General features: G+C 43.8%; 1 protein-coding gene across 2 annotated transcripts in view; it reads left to right on the forward strand.

The window, feature by feature from the left end:
* LOC126281633 (LIM domain only protein 3-like) overlaps nt 1-23105 on the forward strand; it is a 1631617-nt gene that overhangs the window by 325025 nt on the left and 1283487 nt on the right. For both annotated transcript variants that reach the window (XM_049980762.1, XM_049980763.1), the window contains exon 2: nt 17873-17968. The gene's annotated coding sequence lies outside the window, so the exon portion shown is untranslated. The remainder of the gene's footprint in view (nt 1-17872; nt 17969-23105) is intronic.

A 23105-nucleotide genomic window follows, 5' to 3' on the forward strand; every position in this document is an offset into this window, starting at 1 on the left:
CATGGTGTTCACATTTGCCACTTGAAGTAAAGATCTGAAACGCGATGATTTTTCTTTTATATAGTTATTGAGAAGCCACATCAGTCACTGTAATTTACGACAAGTTAGATAAGTAATTGAAGATAATTGAGGGTCACTGTAGACCATTTTGATAGTTTTCTCTTTTGTGAAACATAATTTAAACCTAGATTATAGATGTGATATGGCATAGGTCATCCTTCGATCGATTGTAGAACTTGGAAACCCATTTAGGGAATATTCGTTCACATTTTTGTTGAACGCAGTTGGTTTTTACCCTTGTGTATTAAAACATTTCCTTTTATCAATAGTGCAATTTATAAACGATGTTTTGTGAGTATAATAAAATTTCCAATGGTAAAGTTAATTGCTTTTTCGACGTTATTTTACCAGCTAACTAAAAATAGGAAAGCCTTGAACCCTTTCCACTAAATTTAGTTAGTATTAAGATTCTTTTACAGGGAGTGCAGTGGAGCTGACGCTGAGATGATTAAGTATTTGGTTATATCATCGCTAGTCTCACTGAACTCTTCTGAATTCTACATGTCATGTGTGGTCTGGCGTTTCCTTACCAGCAACAGGTCCCAGGTTCAAACTAGTTAATTCCCTAAAAAACACGCTCAGAGCGTCGTTGCGCGAAAGTGGTAGGGATTCAAGATATAGTACAATCAGACACCACCATGAATGTTTAGAGGTATCACAGTATTTTTTGAGTGAGGAGGTAGAGTACGGTTCGATTTTCACAAAGATAAACTGCTTAGTCTTGTACAGAGTGGGAGTCTTGAATATTTCGACACTTTTTAAAGATCACCGAAGGCAGTAGACGCTAGGAGCGTCTTGCCGCCCGTGGCTGGCAGTAAATCACTGCCTGGTGCCACAAATGTGGGACAATGGGCGCCGCGTAGCAGCCGAGTCAACTGCAGGCAGCGGTCCGAGCCGACAGCGCGGATCGGCCGTATCGTAATTAGATCGCGCTTGTACACTAGTTCCCGTTTGATTTGTACTAATTTACACGCGCTATTATACGCCACGTGCCGTGTACAGGGAAAGCGCTAAGGGAATGATGGATGAGGAGCGGAAGCGGTGTGCGGGGCAGGCAGCAAATACGGAAGCGAACAGGCGCCACAGTTGTGCCCTCTTGTTTCCACATCTGCGTCGCTAATGAGGATTTCTCTGATCCGGTATTTACAGATAGGCTTCACTGAAAGCTGAGAAACTCTGGCCTCAAGAGGAGGTTGGTTGTGGTCTGCCGAGAAAAAGTGGCAGCGTACGAAATCTTAGAATCAGTGTCTTTTTATAACAGACTGGCTTAGCGCTCGTTCTTTCGCTTGTGAAGACAGTATGGTTGCAAACATTTTTTCTCTTCAGTCGAATTTTTATGTTATTGTAAACAATGTAAACCATATTCAAAGTTTCGCAATTTCAGCTTCAAAATTGCCTTAATAGCTACAATATCAAATATCCTTTCATTGCTGTTCCCCCACCCCCACGCACCTCGCTTAGGAGTGCAATTTCGAAAAATCTCTTCTTAAACGATGCCTACAATATGAGATCAACACCATGTGCTTAGCGGTTTGGCCGGGCCATGATGAATCAGTGACTCCTTCAGGCCACATTTCACCCCCTAAGGGGCTGAATATCTAGCAGTTTTTTGCTTCGTGGAGAGGAATGCTACCAGTGAGATAGAAGATCGCTTTCTACGACTCAGACATACCTTAGGAGACGCCATATTGGATTATGTCACTTGCAGTTAAAGCCTGCATTTGTTGGTTTTTGCATTATATCTTATAGTCTGCCGAAATAGCGAGAGGTAGAAAGCGTACCACCAACCACGAAGGAAATACAAGTATACTTTCATTTTTGTGCACTTGGAATCTCTGTACTTTCCCAATTACCGCAGTCTCATATTCATCGCCGGCCGGTGTGGCCGAGATGTTCTAGGCGCTTCAGTCTGGAACTACGCGACCGCTGCGATCGAAGGTTCGAATCCTTGCGTCGGACATGGATGTGTGTCATGTCCTTAGGTTAGTTAGGTTTAAGTAGTTCTAAGTTCTAGGGGACTAATGACCTCGGATATTAAGTCCCATAGTGCTCAGAGCCATTTGAATCATCATATTCATCACCACTATATTTTAGAATGTGTGTGATTTACCAACACACCCACTGATGCATAACGAGAAAGAAAGGCAAGTCACAGTGTGGTCTCGTGGTTAATAGTATTACTTGCTATGATTTCAAGACTCAAAAGTCAATGCCCTAGTGATGTTTTGAGTAACAGGTGCTCCCGTGATCGCTTCTAATGATAGATTTGGCCACACTGTACTGCCATTGTTACTCGACATCTACACCTGGGTACCTCTCTGTCTTAACCCAATGTTCTGTAGTTGCTCAATGACGCAGACGGAAACTCAGCTAAGCCGGAGAAGACTTTTCCGGAAACCTACTGAAAATGATAGTCTTAGCTCTTCAAATGAAGGAAAGTGCAATTCTAGGCGTGTGAAGACCCTTGTGTTATCGTTGTAGACCAACTGGGAGAGGCTATATGTTGAGATATTTTTTGACGCTCACATAATTTTATCGCTCGTTATCGAGAAAAAACTGACGGCATAAGTATGAATGTATAATGCTCCGAAAGAAGGACATAAGGAGTAATGCACTTGTTCTCTTGAGAAGAAATAAATGTGGTGTCGCATGCTGTCACTGACTGAATCGCAGGAAGATTTTGGATTAAACCCAGCGCTTGCAGCCAATCGGTGGATCTTTCTTTCTTCCCCTTTTCGAGCCAGAGTTTTGGGCTAATAGGTTTCCTATAAACTGGATCAAAGGTGGTTACACTGACTGCAGGATGCCAGACAGAATTGCTACTCATATTTTGTATGGTGAATAATAGCTTGCTCTAAATGTAGTAACTTAATGTATATAAATAGGAAAAACAATCCTGTAACGTTCAAATAAAGTATTAGTGGTGTGTGTTTGACACAATCATGTCGATTAAATATCCAGGAGTAACGTTGCAAAGCACTATGAAATGGAACGAGTTCTTATCTCTCTAGTAGTGGAACACCATTGGTCGACTTCGGCTGAATGGGTGAGTGTGGGGGAAGTGTAGTCCGTCAACAAAGAGGGCCGCCTATAGAACACTAACATGACAGATTCTTGTGTTCTGCTCACGTGTTAGGATCCCCACGAGGTCGGATAAAAGGAAGGCATTCCGCAATACACTATATGACCAAAAGTATCCGGCACCCTCAAAAACATACTTTTTCATATTATGTGTATTGTGCTGCCACCTACTGCCAGGTACTCCATATCAGCGATCTCAGTAGTCGTTACATATCGTGAGAGAGAAAAATGCCGGCTGCGGTGGTCTCGCGGTCATGGACGTCGAACGTGGTCAGGTGATTGGTTGTCACTCTTGTCACAAGTTTGTACGCGAGATATCCCCACTCCTAAACATCCCTAGGTCCACTGTTTCCGATGTGATAGTGAAGTGAAAACATGAAAAAGACACGTACAGCACGAAAGCATACAGACACACCTCGTTTGTTGACTGACAGAGACCGCCGGCAGTTGAAGAGGGCAGTAATTTGTAATAGGCTGACATCTATCCAGACCATCACACAGGAATTCCCAACTGCATCAGGATCCACTGCAAGTACTATGACAGTTAGGCGGGAGGCGAGAAAACTTGGATTTCATGGTCGAGTAGCTGCTCATAAGCCACACATCACGCCGGTAAATGCCAAACATCGCCTCGCTTGGTGTAGGAGCGAAAACATTGGTGGATTGAACAGTGGAAAAATTTTGTGTGGAGTGAAGAACCACGGTACACAATGTGGCGATCAGATGGCAGGGTGTGAGTATGGCGAATGCCCGGTGAACGTCATCTTCCAGGGCGTGTAGTGCCAACAGTAGAATTCGGAGGCAGTGGCGTTATAGTGTGGTTGTGTTTTTTATCGAGGAGGCTTGCACCCGTTTTTCTTGGCATTATCACAGCACAGGCCTACATTGATGTTTCGAGCACCTTCTTGCTTCCCACTGTTGAAGACCGATTCGGGGATGGCAACTGCATGTTTCAACACCACCGAGCACCTATTCATAATGCACGGCCTGTGGCGGAGTGGTTACACGACAGTAACATCCCTGTAATGGACTGGCCTGCACAGGGTCCTGACCTGGATACTACAGAATACCTTTTGGATGTTTTGGAACATCGTGCCAGGCCTCACCGACCAACATCGATACCTCTCCTCAGTGCAGCATCCCTTTAAGAATGGGCTGCAATTGGCGGAGAAACCTTCCAGCACCTGATTGAACGTATGCGTGCGAGAGTGGAAGCTGACATCGAGGTTAACGATGGGTCAACACCATATTGAATTCCAGCATTATCGATGGAGGGCGCGAAGAACTTGTAAGTCATTTTCAGCCAGGTGTCCGGATAGTTTTGATCACATAGTGTATGTGTCACTGGTAGGTTCGATCAACGTGTTAATATTATGGAGATGCTTCGTGAACTGAAATGGAAATTCCTGGAGGGAAGGTGAAGTTCTTTTCGCCAAACACTGTTGTGAAAATTTAGAGAACTGGCATTTGAGATTGACATCAGAAAAATTTTACTGCAGCCAGAGTACATTTTGCGCAAGGACAGCGAAGACTAGATGAGAAAAATTATGGCTCGTACAAAGACATATAGATAGTCGTTTTTCTCTCACTCCATTTGCGAGTGGAACAGGAAAGGGGATAACTTGCAGTGATACAAAGTATCCTTCGCCATTACCGTATGGTACCTTGCTGAGTATGCATGTAGATGAAGATGTAGATAGACTTAGATATAGATCGGGATCGGGGTTAATTAAAAAAAATGGTTCAAATGGCTCTGAGCACTATGGGACTTAACATCTATGGTCATCAGTCCCCTAGAACTTAGGACTACTTAAACCTAACTAACCTAAGGACAACACACAACACCCAGCCATCACGGGGTTAATATTCTCTGTTTATTGCAGCAAGTGAAACATACCATTGTTGGGCATTTCCGAATTTCGGTATGAGAGTCCAGCTTCCCTCTTTGTTAACGGGAGCTCGAAGACCTTTGCTCAACGGTTACGGGTATTGGGATCGGAGTCTAGCTTCTCTCTTTATTAACAATAACTGAAAGATGACGTTCTTAAGGCGTAGCTGGGCACTTCCGTACATCTTGTCGGACATCTTGCCTTCTGAAAAGAATGGCGCAACGAAGGAAATTTAAGGTTTTAAGTTCAGTCGACGACGAAACTTTAGGGACCGACCACGGCTTGAATTTCGGAAAGATAAGGGTGGAAATCGGTAGTTTCAAAACCTACATAATTAAATCAAATAACTCTTAGGCGAACATAGTTTAACACAAGTCAGATAAAGCCATTGAATTTTTCGTTCTGGCTCAGTAATGTAATATTAGTTTAGTTACATCCACTGAAACCTGCATCTGATACAACAGCTTCCATTACACGAGGCTGAGCAAACCGCCTAAAGTTTAACTGTTGTGTAGTACTTCAAATGGTTCAAATGGCTCTGAGCACTATGGGACTTAACATCTATGGTCATCAGTCCCCTAGAACTTAGAACTACTTAAACCTAACTAACCTAAGGACATAACACACATCCATGCCCGAGGCAGGATTCGAACCTGCGACCGTAGCGGTCGCGCGGTTCCGGACTGCGCGCCTAGAACCGCGAGACCACCGCGGCCGGCGTGTAGTACTTCGTACACAGCAATAAGGAGAGGTGGGCTACAGGGCGGTGCACCGACTGTCGTCATAGGCAAGCTGGGCAGGAGCAGAACTGATTAGTGAACAATCACTAAAGCAAATAGGAAATTTGCGGAACTTGTATTTCTCCAAATGTACGAAAGGTCATTACAAATGAGGCAAAGAGCTATCGATGTCACAAGGAGAAAGCACGAATGAAGGTGTCGCAGCGTAGCGGCTCCGAACGCTAGTGGGCCAAGCGGCTGTCGCCGGCCGTCCTAATGTACAGCGGCCAGAGCCGTGAGGTGTGGCTCAGCGGGCGTGCGCCATTGGGTCCACCAGACCCCGCACGAAAGCTGTCGGCGTCAAACAGGAACTCGCACTTCCGTTACCAACGTAACGACGCTTGTGGACTGGTATCGATGTGTGATACCAGAGAAACTACGTAAAAAATCGGGTGCAACAACACAGCGTCGAATACTGCACTCGTTTGGGGCTGAAATTTGACATGGTATGTCCTCATTACTGTCAAAACGCTCACCCATTAGGTTCCCTTAATCCGTTTCTGATGCTACCCACTGCATTCATATACTACCTCGTCGTTATTTCGAGTGCCTCACTTCTTGGATGACCAGACAATGATCTAGATCTTCCTATTTTCCCAGCATAGTTTCATCCAGGTAGAACTGTCACATGTAAATTATCCCTTTGGACTCGTAACGATGTCAAAATGTCCTCTGAAAATTTCATCTGTTGATTCCATTCGTTTCTCCTGAGGACTCTGAAAAAGTGTTCACAGTTGCGGGGTACCTGAGGGCAAGACAATTAGTTTAGTTTAGTTTCTTTCTCTGCAAATGTTTTTGTGTGTTTCTGCAACAGATGAAGCGCCATGAAGAAAAGCATGTGGTCTCCTGTTCGAAAGTTTTCCCAACGAAATCTTATCTCGCCCATCTATTGTCATGAATGTCAACAATAGCTTCGCAGTGAACGTCTACTGGTTTTGCGTTTGAGGTTTTACAGAAAAGGGCGACATAACTATTTGGAAAACCGTATTATGGTTTATTTCATACTAACTTGCTATCGCAATTATAGTAATAATTCCCGTTATAGCAGACGACAGATACTTACGACTGCTTCTATTGCTTTAATTATTATGGAAGTTTTAAATAAAAACGGAATTTATTAATGTAAGTAAATACCATAATATATTAACTGAGATAACTGCCTCTGGAACACAGCTTAATCAAATGCTGACTGAATGATCGCTAACATTTTAAAGCCGCTAAGGAATTCCGAATAAACCTGCCCTATCTGGACTGAGAGACCTGCTGAGAGTGGTATCAGAGTTGGGTGTGAATTTAAGAGTCACAGTGAGCAAGTACTTGCTCCCACTAAAATCTTGTGGTATGTCTCACTGAAATTTGTTACAGCGCAAGTACGTTACATTCTGCGGCGTCCGGAGACATAAGACCATGTCTGTCTCTGTGACACAGGCACAACACCGTGTTAGAGGCAGACACGAAGCCGAGGAGTCGAGCTGCAGCGTTACTTGCACGGTGCCGTCAGTAGACACACGAATCACGCCTTGGCGGTTTGTATGGAAACTCGGAAACTTGGTGCTGGGGTCTTGTGTTGGTTGTACCAGCGACAGCTCCCCGTGATGTTCCACTACTTCCGGACTTTACAAGTTTCAATTCTCTGTACTACCATATCTCTTAGAGCAGGTGCTAACACTCGTTGCCATCGTGTCTGGATGCAAATCTGCACTGGCCTATGGAGTGAATAACGAATTCATTCAAACGTACCTGAAGTGTTTTGTTAAGTTTGAGAAGACTCTACAGCTCGCTGATTCAGTTCTTCAACGTACCAACGGAAGAGCTATACACTTCAGTTTTTAGATGCGAGTGACCCCAGACAGAAAAATCCAGAAGATGAAGGTCTGGTGATCTTGCAGGGTAGAGTACTGGCCCTGCACTATTTGTCTATCTTGGATCGTATTGGCGCTGGACGAGTCTTCTTACGTCAGCTGCAGAAAGGCTGTCGCGTCATCATGCATGTACCACGTTCTACAACCATGGGACATGGCTGAAATTTGAGCCCAGTTAAATGAAGACTTAATATACAAATACACATTTTAAATACATTTGTGTATATAAGGAGCATGAAATGAAAACGAGACAGATGGAAAAATACTAAGTAAACTGTTTTTTATTTCAGAAGGAATCGCAATAGGTGTTGATACATTCGTCCTCTTGTCAGACAAGACGGTCAGTGTCTCCGTAGAAAAATCTTTTGGATAGCCTACGAGACCAAGATTGTAGCGAGGCTTGCATTTCTTCGCCAGAAGCAAATAGACGGCCACGAATGGTTTTCTTCATGACTGCAAAAATACGGGAAACGCTTGGGAGGGACCGGGACTGTATGGACGATTTTGGAAGGACCACGTGTCGCCGAGGTTGTTTCTCCAGTAAGTCCTTACAGATCCCCATACAGTAACAATCTCTCCCTACGAGATTTCCATAAGTTTTGGAGCCCTGAAGAAAGACAGTTGTGGTCGTCGGTTTGCTTCAGATGAAGAGATGCACACCTCGCTACAGTCAAGGTTCCGCTGCCACTCGCAAATATTTTTCCATGAAGGCACCGGCCATCTTGTCTCACTCTGGGATAAATGTATTAACAGTTATGGTAATCAAGTTTATTTACTTTTTTTCCATGTATCGCGTTTTCATTTGATTGTTACTTGGTTTATTCTCACGAACTTGTTTTCGAACTTTCTCTCTCTCATCTTCAGAAGGGGCAAATAGAGTTTACATCTACAGTGGTGCTGGCTACTCAATCTGAGAAGAAAGCAAATTTTGAATTTATCGCCGTGAGCGATAGTTACACAGGTTAATTCCGTGGTGACGTTACAAATGTTCATGGATGGTGGAGAAGGGTAAATGTGCCTCTTTGAGGTAAGGAATCGTGGTCTGGAAACTGCAGAGTCGACAATTGTAAGCGAAAATCGTTCTGACACCTCTGACAATGGAATACATACATCGGTACTGTCGTTGCTAAGATTTTAGGGTACGCAACTTTCACAGGTGGTAGAATGGACAAAAACAAGAAAAAAAGAAAAAGTGGGCTTTCAACTGCATACCTTAAGAGCTGTGGGCACATGTTCGGTAATAGAGATCTGTTTCACAACAGACGAGCAACATAATATTTAAGGGTTACATTTTAGAGCCCATATTTACTGGAATTTTTTTCTAGTCGTAGTTCATACTATCTCTTCAAAGTGTATGGAAACCAGAGATCTTGCAGTAGAAGGGATGTGTGTCACAGTATCGAAGATGAACTCGTGCCCATAGCTCGCAGAGCATGGATTTTAATCTCCGTGTTTACTAGACGTTTTTTCTTGTTTTGGGCCAAATTACCACCTCTGAAAGTCGCCTACGCTCCAGCCATAGCAACAACAGTACCGGTACATGTACTCCACTGTCACAGGTACCAGGACGTTTTTAGCTTATAGCTTTCGACTCAGTCGCTTCCTTGGCCAGGGTCCCTTACCACAAAATGATACATTTGCCCTTCTCCATTGTCCCTGAATGTTTGTAACATCACGGAATCAGCCTATACAAGCAAATATAAAGTTCTGCTTCTGTAATCAGTGCCAGTTTTACAACGCACCATGTATACATCGATTACGGTATAGGATCTATGAGATTCGCCTGTGGTACTCCTAGATTAACTTTTGGCTACTCCATTCCGTAAGAACGAAATTTTAGTGAAACGGTTCTTCCAAACTGCTTAATGCAATCTAATTACCATAAAAATGTATTTGAACTCAGCCTAACCTTAGATGAGCATCTAAATGTGGAAGAACAGACAGCTGCACTAGGCAGGAAATCTGTCTGATTACTCCACACAACCCAAAAAATTTAGAAAAAAATTCCACCTCAAATTAAACAAAAATTAATGAAATTGTTAGTCCTGCTAAATGTTTACTCCTTATATTGAAAACTCCAAATGATTCTAGTCAGTTGTGAATGCTTGCGGAAGTTATACACCATTTAATTAAAAGCCCTACAAGCATTTCAGTAAAATGTGCCTTATTGCTAGACAAAATTAGACAAAGGAAAAATCCTCCAGTTAAACGACATTTAAAAATGCGAATATTTTTAAAGATTCGCCTACGCATTTAGCCACATCGAGATAGCACATACCAATAGCGATGGGATTGTTCCTCCACCTTATAATTTTCCTGAGCAGCTTCTGTAAGAAAATTTAATTATTTTAATATTAAAAACTTCTGGCATTGGTTTCCCATCGCCCCTGACCATGAAACTTCTTACGCCGTAAAAAATGTAAGAATAATACAATAATACTTCTATTATGACGAAGATAAGCTCTTTCTCTGCGAGAATGGTCAGCGGAAGAGCGGACATGAAGCTCAAATCGTTTCGTCTTGAACAATGCTGCTACAGTCCTATTAAAGACGGTCTCCTGTGAAAATGCCAGTTTACTTTTTTGATTCATTAACAATATGGAAATAGGATATTTTCAGTATTTCTACTGTATGAAACACTGTTTCGTAAATTATGTCAATCATTATTTAGTAAGAAGCGCACACAGATAATACATTATGCTTCTACTCACTAGAGCTGCAGCTAAGAGAGTGAAACAAGTGAGATGTTATCGCGTTTCCATGCTATAAAATAAATGAAAAATCGTATGAGAAGCTTCTCAGTAATCAAAAGAGACGGTTAGTTAACAGCTTTACACACTTAAGGGACAAGAAGTACAAACTTATTTGTGGAATTAAAAGTAATACTATACCAGATAGCACAGTGACCAATGGCCGTGCGAAAGGTGTTCAAAACAGTGGGGTACAGGTATCGAGGAGGTGCCTGTAAGCCACCCATTTTCTGTAGTCGACCCTAAGCGATGCTTCAAGTGTTGTAAAGAGCGACGAGACTGGAAGCGAGTGACTTCGAGTGATGAATCGCGCTGTAATCTGTGGCAATCCGACGGAAGGGTTTGGGTGGCGAATGTCTAGAGAACGTGTTGTGCCAAAAGGGAAGTACGGAGGAGATGGTGTTAGCGTACGGGGGTGTTTCTCGCTTTTCGTCGTCAGGTGTGGTCGCCTTACTGCGCTTAAGAGAGCGCTAAATGCGGAACGATCTCAATACTTTTTATAGCAGTGTGAACTCCGTACAATGGAGGATCAATTCTGAGGCGATGATTGTTTTATGAGCATGACTGTGCGCTCCGTCATAAAGCAGACAACAACATTCTGAAATGGAATGACCTGACCGAAGTTGTGACATGAACACAACGGATCATGAGTTAGTACGTAGACTTCGCTCCAAGCCCCAGCTTCCAACGTGAGTACCTCCTCTGGTTGCAGCTCTTGAGTAAGAATCGACTGCCATTCCTTCACAGCACTCCACCATAGTGAAAGGGTATGCAGCAGAGTTCAAGCAGTCACAATGCCGAAGGCTGGGCACATCCTGTGTAGATCCACTAAAGGTGTCCGGACACTTTGTGATCAGTTGGTGTATCAGTAACATTTGGTAGTTTGATCGCACAAGTGCTTCCTATGATCAGTTAGGCTAGATGTGACCGGGTATCGACATCGAACACCTATCACCATTTTGCAGCTAAAATGTCAGATCGGATCAGTCCAGCATCGTCGCTGTGTCTGCATAACACTGAGCGTTCATCACACTCCTTCTCCATTTCAGCCAGATGACAGTAGACCAAATTACTATGTAACTTGCGTCTTATACCAGAACCACTATGCATTCAAGAGGGTGTAAAAGCTTCATCTGTTGTTATCGGCGTAGCCTTGAAACGCCTGTCCAGCAACATCGAGATCGCTCCACTTCCTGCAGTGTTTGCATGGACGTTTTTTTCCTTCGCTTCTATTGACAGTGGGACAGGCACAGCAATTTCTTGCAATCTGAGCTACGCAACGTATAATAATTTTATTCAAATTAGTTCTCTGACACAGATATTAGCTTTTACTCCTTGTAAGGTAACATCTGTGGTGGTTTCTTGTCGTCAACTCTATGCTTGTAATAGTGATAAGTTCGTTTTCGTTTTTGTTCTTACGTTCTGTATGCTTTTCCCTAAAACAACTGAAGTGAAATTCATTTATGTTCATTGTATCCGATGTCTGAATCTTATGAGTAAGTAGGAAAATACGGATTGTATTACTCCAATATTTCTCAATCCTAACTGTGTGAACTAGACCTACCTAGAATAAAAAATCGTTGTTGGTATAGCACAGTCATACATGTTACGGAGAAAACTGAAGAATTGTCGAAGCGTAACATTTTGCCACCAACCGATAGCAATTGCCGACAATTACGGTAAACATTTCTTTCGTTTATTTTTTATGTCGACTTGGCAATGAACAAGCATCTGCATAAATGTTCACAGTGCCACAGCTTCGCTTTCGGCGTATTTCAGCTATTTTCTTTCTGTCTAACAGGGTACGAGCATCTCTTTCAGGTTGTAAACCATCCATTCTTTTCCCATGCTTTTATATTCCATTATTCTTCGTTCCATCTCATCAACTAGTCTTTCCATACAAGTTTTTACTATTCTCCACATTTGATTCCTTCAGTAAAAATGCCAAAGATTTCTGTTATACGTAATTACTCATATTCGACAAGAGCACAATCAGGAAACCTCTTAACACAACGTTAATAAGACTGACATTTATTATTATTGTTGTTGTTGTTGTTACTATTATTATTGTTTATTTCATCTGCTGTGGCCAAACGGTTCTAGGCGCTTCATCCGGAACCACGCTTCTGCTACGGTCGCAGGTTCGCATCCTGCCTCGGTCATGGATGTGTGTGAAGTCCTTAGGTTACTTAGGTTTAAGTAGTTCTTAAGTAGTTCTAAGTCTAGGTGACTGATGACCTCAGATGTTAAGTCCCATAGTGCTTAGAGCCATTTTTATTTCATCTACTATGCAAACTGTGATGTTCTGGCACTAGAGCATAGAATGTCACACTATGATAAGAATCATTGACGAGTTATTGCATTCTATTCCTTCTTAAAATGTGTTTTTTTTTGCTCTATGCGGGCATTATCAGTATTGTGTAAATTTTCTTGAAGAAAACGTGGGAATGAACTTGTAAAAAATTCAAAACATTTTTTCTAACTTTTTTATAGCGCAGGCACTACCAATGCCAGACATAAAATTTTGCGTGGAGTCAGTGATGGTGTTTGAGAGGGTAAAGGAAACTCTTTGGCGTAGGCACGGATAATAGAGAGACAGCAGCGAGCAGAGAGAGACGTGAATCAGATGCTAGTGAGGAAGGACAAAGGCATATGTGGCTCTAACGCACTGATTAATCGTGCAATGTCTTGCGGTTGCGAAAGGCAATATAAGTTACAAAAGCCACAGTAGAGTGGTGATTTACTATGAGATCTGAAAAGAAAATTACTGTTGGGACACATCACTTAAAAGTAAAACTTACATTTGAAAACGAGGCACGATTATAGTTACTGTTGCCGCCGAGCTACACATAACTGCTTCCAGCGTCGCAGAATGTGAGGTAAGACCTTTTCACACATTAAAGTCTTGAACACGGCTTGCCGTTGCTTTGTGTTATCAGGACAATATAACTTTTGCGTGCTCTTTAGTCATAAATTTATGGTCATCATCAACACTGGTCATTGCCACCTATAACAGGTCTATGTGCTATCATCCTATGTTCTGATCACCGAATTTTGAATGAAAAAGTGTATTACGGCAAAATACGATAACTTTGAAAGAAAGTATAGCTGAATTTTCCTCTTGAATTGAAAATGAAAATCTTGTTAGTGAATTAGCCAGTAAGTAGTTTTTTAACCGAAACAATCATGAAAAAATTTTTAAGTGATTTTTATGATGACTGTTCAAATAATTGAATCTGGCAAATCGTAAATAATCTCACCACTTATTCAGGTGTGCTCATTACTTTTATATTCTTCTGGCAAATTAATGTGTGTGTCTTGACTGTCGTATTCCAGCGTTGCCATGCTATTTTGTTGTTCTTCTGAAATCATTCGCATGTAAACTTAATAAATTTGAGAATGAATATTATTATTTCGAAGGGGTAGTTCAGTAAAACTAGTAAGACAACAGTATAGATTTCAGTGGGGTTAGCTAGATCATTTTAACGCAGCTTGTAATGGGGTAATTAATTCAATTTTGATTTGTCTATAAGGTGTTTAAAGAATTCTTAAAGTTTTAATTGTGTATTTGAATTTGCCTAGTTTTTTTCTGTTCACTTGGATATGCAAATTAGCTTCCGTGTAAGTAACGACGGACGTCGCACCTAAGTGCTTCAGCAGTGACGACAGATATTTCATTACATAATAAAATATCATTCAAATGCAGTTTACTCATTAAAGACAAATTCGGCTAGCTATTCAAAATTAACCTTTGCAATTAAATATATTTGCAATCAGTCGTTGTTAGAGCAGTGCATTCATTTACCACTTTAACCATTAGCTGCACAGTGTTCTATATCGTTTCGGTCAATTTCTTTGGTGTCGATACCTTGCCGACTAATCAGGTCCATACAGTGACGTTCAGTTATATCTTTTATACCGGAGGTTCTAACAGGATTACATGTTGAATGACTAAAGATGTGTGCTTATCTAAACATTCATGGTGGTGTCTGATTGTACTATATCGTGTCTCCCTACCACTTTCGCGCAACGACGCTCTGAGCGTGTTTTTTAGAGAATTAACTAGTTTGAACCTGGGACCTGCTGCTGGTAAGGAGACGCCAGACCACACATGACATGTAGAATTCAGAAGAGTTCAGTGAGACTAGCGATGATATAACCAAATACTAAATGATCTCAGCGTCAGCTCCACTGCACTCCCTGTAAAAGAATCTTAATTCTAACTAAATATAGTGGAAAGGGTTCAAGGCTTTCCTATTTTTAGTTAGCTGGTAAAATAACGTCGAAAAAGCAGTTAAGTTTACCATTGGAAATTTATTCTAATCACAAAACGTCGTTTATAAATTGCACTATTGATAAAAGGAAATGTTTTAATACAGGATGGTAAAAACCAACAGCGTTCAACAAAAATGTGAACGAATATTCCCTAAATGGGTTTCCAAGTTCTACAATCGATCGAAGGATGACCAATGCCATATCACATCTATAATCTAGGTTTAATTTAAGTTTCACAAAACAGAAAACTATCAAAATGGTCTACAGTGACCCTCAATTATCTTTAATAACTTATCTAACTTGTCGTAAATTACAGTGGCTGATGTGGCTTCTCAATAACTATATAAAAGAAAAATCATCGCGTTTCAGATCTGTTCTTCAAGTGGCAAATGTGAACACCATGAGTTTTAATTAACGATCACCATTAGTATTACGGAAAAAAGGGGTGTAACAGATGAGACTTCTGCAGTTCTGAGTGACGCTTTATGCGCTCAAATATGCGGCATCGCGTGCGTTCATTACCTTGTCGGTGTTTAGGCAGCGTCAGGGCGACAGCGGCCGGCGCAGCAGCGATCCAGCTCGCCGTCTCGGAACCAACTCTCTCTAACTTCTCCTTACTACAATTTACCGAAGTTAGTTTAAAAAAACTATTTGCTGTGTTTTAATCTGACCAATCAGGGTCTCAATTTTAACCTTAAGCTCCGCCTACAAAAATTCTGTGTATCCAATGAGAAACGTTATACTTTTCGTGGTGGGGCAATGTTTTTAAAGTTTGCAACGTAACAGAGGCGCTAAAAAGTCTCACGCTAAAACGTGCGGGTTGTATAGTCGTACAGGTAGGCTCGAGGCGTGGGTGCCCAGCCCCTCCCTTATCTAGCTTAACACGGTTCTGCTCTCGGCTTCTGTCCTCGTTTCTCCCCTCGGAACTGCGTCTGCGTCACGGTGGGAAGGTACGACATGCATTTAGGCATTCTTGTGTTAGTCTGTGGTATTCCATTTGCTCACTCGTTACTCGTATTACTTTGGTTAATTTAATGTCACAATTTATTCGGAGCTATGTGACATACTACTGGATTTGCTTATCATGTCAGGGTTTTCATGTAAGGTGTTGGATTTGCCTGACACCTTACACTTATATAAAGAGTGGCCCACGTAAAACTTTCAGCGCAAATATCTCTGGAACCACAATATTGACAAACAACTTGCACTGATAGGAATGCTAGACAGCTCATGAAAATAAATACTGAGGGACATTCGAAAACGCAAACAAACATTATTTTCGAAGCAAACTTGTGTTTTGTAAAATAAAAACGTCGTATTTCCTGTGAAATCAATAAGATGAAAAATTTTAAAAAAATGGCGTAGTTGCATCGCAATATGTCAATTATACTGGGAGAAATTGCAAAGCGAAATTGACGCTTGAAGTAAACGAAACGCGCCGTTATTGCACATCTCGAGAAGCAAGCTTGAACTCCACTTTGAAAATAAGATTACGTATGTCAATCACGTCACAATTATGTGCACTGTTGACACAAGGACCGAAAGTATCAATAGGGTTTCCTGTGACAAACGTAGATATGTGAGGATCACGCTTGCGTCTCGGGATGTGCAATAGCGCCGCGCGGGGTAGCCGCGCGGTGTAGGCCGCCTTGTCATGGTCTGCGCGGCTCCTCCCGTCGGAGGGTCGAGTCCTCCCTCGGGCATGGGTGTGTGTATTGTCCTTAAAGTAAGTAAGTTTAACTTAGATTAAATAGTGGTAAGCTTAGGGCCCGATGATCTCAGCAGGTTGGTCCCATAAGACCGTACCACGAATTTCCAAAATGTGCTATAGCGGTGCGCTTATTTCAAGCACAACTTCGGTGTGCAGTTTCTCAGAATGCAATCGACGTATTGTGATGCAACCAACGCGATTCTTTTTAGTGACTTTTCACGTTGTTGATTGGGTAAGAAATAATACGGGGTGTTCACTAGAAAAACGTAAGTTTGTGTACAGTGTATAAAACCGGGGAGCTAGAAACGACAGAGAAGCTTCATCCCCGTCGTAGCGCTCGGTGGTACACAATCCCACAGCAGACTACAGCAGTCCACTCATTCCACCGCCGCCCCACACCGAACCCAGGGTTATTCTGCGATTCGGTACCCAGTGGACACCCGAGGGAACGTCTCACACCAGAAGAGTGTAACCCCAATGTTTGTGTGGTAGAGTAATGATGGTGTACGCTTATCTGGAGACAGTGATTGTGCGGCAATCGCCGACATAGTGTAACTGGGGTGGAACAAGGGGAACCAGCACGCATTCGCCGAGGCAGATGGAAACCGCCGTAAAAACCATCCACAGGCTGGCTGGGACACCGGACCTCTACACTAATCCGTCGGGCGAATGCTTACCGGAGACCGATACGTCTTTCCGCTCGGGAAGCAGCGCGTAAGACCGCGAGGCTAGCTGGGCGGGCAAACTTATATTTGCTTACGTTTTAGACCGTCTCATGGTATTTACTTTCGCGACCCGCTGGAAGGGAAAGTGGTTTTTGAATATCTGTTGTTGCACCAGAGACACCTGCGCTGAAATGTTTACGTGGGCCAACCTGTATAAGACGGAGCCCGTAAATCACAATATTTCGAGGTCAAGTAAATGGGTAAATAAACGAATAAATAAAACGAAAGAGGTCTCTGTGGAGAACTAAATTCTTAATGCGAAGCAGCCGTAGTCGACATGTGGAGTCCTCGTTAGCTGGCCCCCCGGCACTGGAAGCGTGACAGCGGCCGCCTCACCCGCGGCGGACTGCAATAACGGCTGCCGCCCGCTGAGTCTGCACGTTTCCGGAGAGGCGGCAGCCTGGAGTCTGGAGTCTGGAGGCCGGCTGCGCCCCGCGGTGCCTCTGGATGGCGGCTGGCGGCGACGCCCGCGATTTACGGAGTGCTCCAGACCTCTGCCCGCCCCCGCCTCCGCGGAGGCTCCTTTATTCCCCGCGGCGCCCGCCCAGCCACTCCAGTTTACTATCAAATGTAATAAATCTCCGGGACGCGGCCGGTATTGGCAGCCGCGGGCCTGCCGCCGCCAGAACACCGCCGGCAGAGCGCGCGCGAGCGACCACGCCGTCCTGCCACCGCGGAGCGCTATTCGGCGGTTTTCCTCAGTTTTTGTAACGCCGCGCCCTGCGGTGCTTTTTTCGCAGTGCACGGGTGCGGCCAGCCGAGCGACGTCGCTACCGCGGCTGCGGCGAGCATCGGCCAGCGCGCCCGGGCTCTGCCTGCCACACGCCCGCCGACACGTGAGTAGCAGGCCACGAGAGTGGCGCGCGAGCGCAGCGGCGCCAGCAGCTCTTGCCAGTACCTGTCAGAACACCTTCCCCTTTCATCTTAGATTAAACGCTGCCATTCAGTCGAATTCGCAGTCTTAGATTGTGCGAGCCATTCCTTCCTTTTATCCGACGAATTTTTTACTTTCTAATTGATTACCCGCTTCCAGAGTGAAATTCCCACCCTGTAGTATGCGCCGATATGAAACTTCATTGCAGATTTAAATTGTGTGCCGGACCGAGACTCGAACTTGAGACGCTTGCCTTTCGCGGGCGAGTGCTCTGCCGACTGAGCTCAAGGTCCCGAGTTCGAGTCTCGGTCCTGCAGACAGTTTTAATCCCCCAAAAAGTTTCATATCATCGTACACTCCGCTGGAGAGTGAAAATTTCATTGTGGAAATGTCCACGGCTCGTGGTCTTGCGGTACCGTTCTCGCTTCCCGCGCATGGGGTCCCGGTTTCGAGTCCCGGTGGGGTCAGGGATTTTCTCTGCGTCGAGATGACTGGGTGTTGTGTGTCTATCATCATTTCATTCTCATTCACTGGCGTTAAAGAACTTGTGGAGCGCCGACCGAACCGCCCCGCGAGGGGTCTCCCGGCCACCAATGCCATACGCTCATTATTATTATTATTATTATTATTATTATTGTGGAAACATCCCCGAGGCGTGCGGTTCTAGGCGCTACAGTCTGGAGCCGAGCGACAGCTATGGTCACAAGTTAGAATCGTGCCTCGGGCATGGATGTGTGTGATTTTCTTAGGTTAGTTAGGTTTACTTAGTTCTAAGTTCTAGGTGACTGATGACCTCAGAAGTCAAGTCGCTTAGTGCTCAAGAGCCATTTGAACCATCCCCCAGGCTGTGGCTAAGCCATGTCTCCGCAGTATCCTTTATTCCAGGAGCGGCAGTTGTTGAAGGTGCGCAGAAGTGTACCTCTGAAGTTTGGAAGGTAGAGAAGAGGTACTGGCGAAAATAAAGCTGTGAGGACGGCGCGTGAGTTGTGCTTCGCTAGCTCAATCGGTAGAGCACTTTCCCGCAAAAGGCAAAGGTCCCGAGTTCCAGTCTCGGTCCGGCACACACTTTTAATCTTCCAGGAAGTTTGGTTGCCCGTTCTTTGTCCGGTTTGAAAAGAAAACTGCACCATATTTAGCGTTTTACAACGTTCAGGTAGTTTCTATGCAGTACCAAGTGTCAGAAGGTCACCCGTGCGAAACCACAGATACGTCCTAATTTCGTGTCGAGCCTCCCTTTGCACGGCGTGGTGCAGCATGGTGCCGTCGTTGTTCGCGAATATGGAGTCGATGAACGGCTGCAAATGGTTTCCTAGTACCGAACATATCCAATGACCCAGTCTATTCTCCGTAAAGAAAGCCCGCAGCATTATGAACCCATCACCAGCTTGAACAGTGCCTTGTTGACAGCTCGGGTCAATGACTTCGTGTGGTCTGCGCCACAGTCAACCACAGCATCAGTTCTTACCAAGTGAAATCGGAGCTCATGTGAGGGGACTACAGTCTCCAGTCGTTTAAGGTCCAACCAATACGGTCACGAACCCAAGAGAGGCGATGGAGACGATGTCGTGCTTTTAGCAAAGGAACTCGCGTCAGTCGTCTGTTCCCAAGCCCATTGACGCCAAATTTCGACGCACTGACCTAACGGACAGTTAGCGTGGAGGGTAAAAATCGTAGAGGGAGACCAAGAGATGAATACACTAAGCAGATTCAGAAGGATGTAGGTTGCAGTATGCATTGGGAGATGAAGAAGCTTGCACAGGATAGAGTAGCATGCAGAGCTGCATCAAACCAGTCTCAGGACTCAGGATTATTACATTCTACAAGGAACACGTGACGAATCAAGCGCGTCCTATTCGAGATCAATTTTCATTCACGTAATCCAATAGCACAAAAGAATTTACACTTACTGATCTGCCTGTACGCCTGTTACTGGGAACAGCATCATCTGATGCGAAAAAGAGTGAAGGACACATAGAACAGTGAAGTGTTGGAGAGTGTGGGGTCACTCACACATCTGTTCATCCACACCATGACGAGGACTTGGCACCAGCAGATGGTGCGGCGGGGGTGGCCTTAAACTGGTAGCATCTGCCTGCTGTCACGTGGCTGCCCTCCCACCCCTGTTGGCGCTGCAGGACTGCTGGCCCGTGTGCTCAAATTAATGACCATTTATAACCTTCCCTAGCCTATTTGTTGCACTGATGCGCTCCTTCCAGCCACACTCGGCACATCAAATCAGTGTCCTGGTTTCGTGGCAACTGCTTGCCTCGCCCTGCAAGAGTCCTGTTTCACTGCTACGGTTTCAATACTGCAGAGCCTGGTCGAGTCAACCTCGTGTCGTCCAAACAGCCCTCGATGATGGAATAGACATGTCAACACGTAAGCACCATCCGACTACATTCCACCGTTGTGGCCGAACTGCTACTTACTGCAGCCACGTCCAAAAGGTAGTGGCGGCGTTACACTATTAAAGGACGTGTTCCGTGCGTGGTGTTCGCATTTGGATGCAACAGTGTACTCGCCTTCCATGAGTTACAAATTCGTTCAAACAAACCCTCATTCTCAACTGAATCTTGATCAGACTGTACAATTCGCTGTTCCAGTTTTCGAATCAAGGTCAAACGAAGTGCTCTACACCTCACTTTTGTAATGACCGCAGACAGAAAAATCAAGAGGACTGAGATCAGATAACCTCGAAGGACAATTTTTCAGGCACTGCAAGACCTGTCCACTGGCTCATTACTCGTTGTGCTACACCTGCAGCAAAATGTGCCAGTGCCCATCACACATCTACTGCATTCTCCAACCACGGGTGAAACTTAGGCACAGTTACATCTGGAATTAATTTCAGATATGTGAAGTACAGCTTATTATACGTCTACAATGCCATTGGTTCTTAGGACGAGGGATCGTCGTAAAGTAGATGAATCAGAGCCTGTGTCCGTATGGGTTAAAGGTGCACTGAATTGGTCCAAGATTAAGGTTGTTGGTGATGTGGCACATTACTGTAGAAACTGAAATGAAGCACCTGTCCTACATTTGTCCTAAACAAAACAATATTTCAATTCAGAAATTTCATACAGAAGTTGGTGGCGGCTCGTGACCACACATCACAGTCATCCCACAAATGGCTCGTTTACTGGAACGTTTTTGCATTTACTATCCTTCAGTTTCGCCCACGTCAGCTTTCGCTGTTATTTATGATGCACTCTACATACCCTACAGTTTCAGGCCGTAAAATACAGACGGCCGGCTACCAAACGTGAAATCTTATCTCAAAAATGACAATCCGTAATACTGTCAGACTATTCGCTTCAATTGTCTCTGCAGCGCACAATATCTATGTTTTTATTCGAAATATATTCGCTGACTGCGAATTTTTTGACATCACTGTATTAGGTATAGATGTACTGGTATCTAGTGAAGTACGAACATTTGTGCCGAAGCGAATGGTGCAGCTTATCGCCATTTTTCGAACTTTGAGAGAGGAAGGATCATTGTCGTGACAGATATGGGAACACCACATCCACCGAGAGGTATCACGGTTTCTGAGGTGCGATGACTGGAGAACGACTGATGACGAAATGGACTGAGCGCAGCAGTGTCGCAGGAATACTGGGCACCGGTCCTTCCATGGGGCCTATACCTCGAGAAGATTGTACAACTGTTTGGCTGTGTCTGACGGACAGGCAGACTACAATAGCTGAATCCGGGTAGAGGCAGAACGTCACCAACGACTCACTACTGGCAGATGGATGGAGATCTTGAGTTGCTGTTCACCGTTTACCGGTGCCACGATACCACAGTCAACAGAGATTTGTATGGTGCAGAGCTTAAGCCAACTGGGGCACTGAGCGGCCTACTGTGGCGTTCAGCGACGAGTTTCGATTCTGTCTGCGGCTGTCAGGTCGACACCAAAGTGTCTGCAGGCGATCAGGTGGGAAGTCGCAGGTTCAAGCAGCGATTCTCGAAACCCGTACCTTTCAAACTCTATGAACCTTGGTGTGGGAAGCTATTGGAGGTGACAGTTGTTGTAGGAAACCAAAATAATCGCCAGTATGTAGCAAGGATAGCACAATCAGTTGTCATAGCCTTCAGATTACATTAGATTAGATTAATACTTGTTCCATAGATCATGAATACGACACTTCGTAATGATGTGGAACGTGTCAGGTTAGCAAAAGATGTCTGTACAAGATGTTGCATTACACAGAATATTGCTTGACACTAATGTTTAAGTTGGTTTCCTTCCTCTTCCGTTAATTTATATCTAAAAATTCAGCCAATGAGAAGGAGTTGTCATCTAGAAATTCTTTTACTTTATTTTTAAATGTTGGTTGGCTATCTGTCAAGCTTTTGATGCTGTTTGGTAGGTGACCAAAGACTTTCTGTGCCAAAGTTAGATTTAACCCTGCATAGTGAAGATCATCCTTTCTCCTGGTGTTATAGCTATGCACACTGCTATTACTTTTGAACTGGGTTGGATTATTAACAACAAATTTCATAAGTGAATATGTATACTGTGAGGTTACTGTGAGGATCCCTAGATCCTTAAATAGATGTCTGCAGGATGACCGTGGGTGGGCTCCAGCAATTATTCGGATTACACGCTTTTGAGCAATGAATACTTTTCCACTCAACGATGAATTACCCCAGAATATGACGCCATACGAAAGCAGTGAATGAAAGTAGGCATAGTAAGCTAATTTACTGAGATCCTTATCACCAAAATTTGCAATAAACCTAATAGCATATGTAGCTGAACTCGGACGTTTAAAGCAGCCCCTCAATGTGTTGCTTCCAGTTCAACCTCTCATCAATGGATACATCCAAAAATTTTGAAAATTCTACCTTAGCTACAGACTTCTGTTCAAAGTCTATATTTATTACTGGAGTTGTGCCATTTACTGTACGGAACTGTATATACTGTGTTTTATCAAAATTTAAAGAGTCCGTTTGCTGAGAACCACTTAATAATATTGTGAAAAACTTCATGATCAGAGCACCATATGGCATATTTTAGCAGGACAATCTAAAGAAATCCACACTGTAGTTCGCACCTCTAACCCTTTGAGAGGTGTACGAATTCTCGATTGGCC

Source organism: Schistocerca gregaria, chromosome 7 (genome assembly GCF_023897955.1).
Source record: "Schistocerca gregaria isolate iqSchGreg1 chromosome 7, iqSchGreg1.2, whole genome shotgun sequence".
Taxonomy (NCBI): Eukaryota; Metazoa; Arthropoda; class Insecta; order Orthoptera; family Acrididae; genus Schistocerca; species Schistocerca gregaria.